Source organism: Apis dorsata, unplaced genomic scaffold, assembly GCF_000469605.1.
Source record: "Apis dorsata unplaced genomic scaffold, Apis dorsata 1.3 scaffold_312, whole genome shotgun sequence".
Classification (NCBI taxonomy): Eukaryota; Metazoa; Arthropoda; class Insecta; order Hymenoptera; family Apidae; genus Apis; species Apis dorsata.
Genome location: NW_006263584.1, coordinates 322,999 through 324,419, shown reverse-complemented (window position 1 = coordinate 324,419; position 1,421 = coordinate 322,999). Strand labels below are relative to the sequence as shown.

The following is a 1,421-nucleotide window of genomic DNA, read 5'->3' as shown; positions in this document are numbered from 1 at the left end:
AGAGAGAGAGAGAGAGAGAGAGAGAGAGAGAGAGAAGGCTAATACCTAGGCAGCACAATAGACACAGCGTCAAAACTTTTTCACGAAAGCCGGGAAAATCTTTCCGCCTCCGTTACTCTTTTATGCGAAACGAGACGCTTCCCTCGTGGGGAAACACGCGTGTCGTTTTTCCTTTCGTTCCCCCCTCCCCAACAATGACACGATTCCAAACTTTTCGTAGTTATCGAGCACATTGGAAAAGATTCTCGTCGCTAGTACAATATTTTCGATCGTTGCAATATCGCAAGACATTAAACAGTTCGAGAATAAACAAAATTGTCTAATTGAATCGGATAGAATTCTCGAAACGAGAGTTTCGAAGAATCGTTTTTAACAATCTTTTTCTCTAAAATATCATAATTTCGTGATACGTTGGATAACACGTTGATCCGTATGATTATTATTCGTCAATCGTTATTAACAGGGTTAAGAGATATCGAAGAGGATAAAAAAAGAAAGAAAGAAAGAAAGAAAGGAAAGTGAGAAAAGAAATAAATTGGCCTCGCAAATTTAAATCTCGTGACGATAAATAGTCTCGATCGTCGAGCCGACCTTGATTCCGGATAATCTACTTGTCGGGCCGAAGTCCGACATTCCGAGCCCCGGACACGTGTTCCCTTAATACGAGAGATAATAGTCGAGTAATAATAAGTGATCGATGCTATGTCTTTTCGTTCGATGCGTCGAGATTGAATCACCACCTGTCGGGCGCGAAAAAAGAAGAAAAAAAAAAATTCGACCCGACTCAATTTGAATAAATTTCTCGGCCCGCCTCGATAACCACCACCGCGATAAAAACTTCATCTCGCGAGCATAAAAATTAAGAGGCGCACGTTTTCGCGGCTTCTTACCTCGCCTGATCGTCCGTCACCATCAATTTCCCCGATGCGATCGCCTTAACGAGATCCTCGTCGATTGTCCATCGCGCTTCGATGCCTCGGTAAGAGCGATGATTTGCATCAAACACCAGCCTGTCGCACCGATTCCATCGCGAAACAAGGTCCAATTATAACGGATGTGTAAATCTTCTACTCTCTTATCGATACGTCTTCTTGTTAATCTTTTACATCGATATATTACAGCGTCCACAAACTTTCCTCTTTTCGGGAAGGGAAGAGCGTCTCGTCTTACTTAGTCCACAGCGTGGTTTCTATTTCTCCTTTACCACTCGTTTCTCTCGTTTCGACAGGGAAAAAAAGATTAGTTTGGAGAGAGAAAGAAAGAGAAAGGAAGGAAGGAAGGAAGGAAGAAAAAAGTAGGCAAGCAAGCAAACGGGCGCGCATACACACACACACACACTGTTCTCCACTGTCCGCCACTCGAAACGAAATTGCGCTGAGCGGCTCTCTCTCTCCGAGGGAAAAAGTTTTTCCGTGAAGTTT

General features: G+C 43.3%; 1 long non-coding RNA gene across 1 annotated transcript in view; it reads right to left on the bottom strand.

The window, feature by feature from the left end:
- The window catches only part of LOC116185877, a 26,964-nt gene extending 25,743 nt beyond the window's left edge, over positions 1 to 1,221 (bottom strand). The window contains exon 1 of the long non-coding RNA XR_004150776.1: positions 891 to 1,221. This is a non-coding gene — a long non-coding RNA (uncharacterized LOC116185877). The remainder of the gene's footprint in view (positions 1 to 890) is intronic.
- Between the last annotated feature and the right edge of the window lie 200 nt (positions 1,222 to 1,421).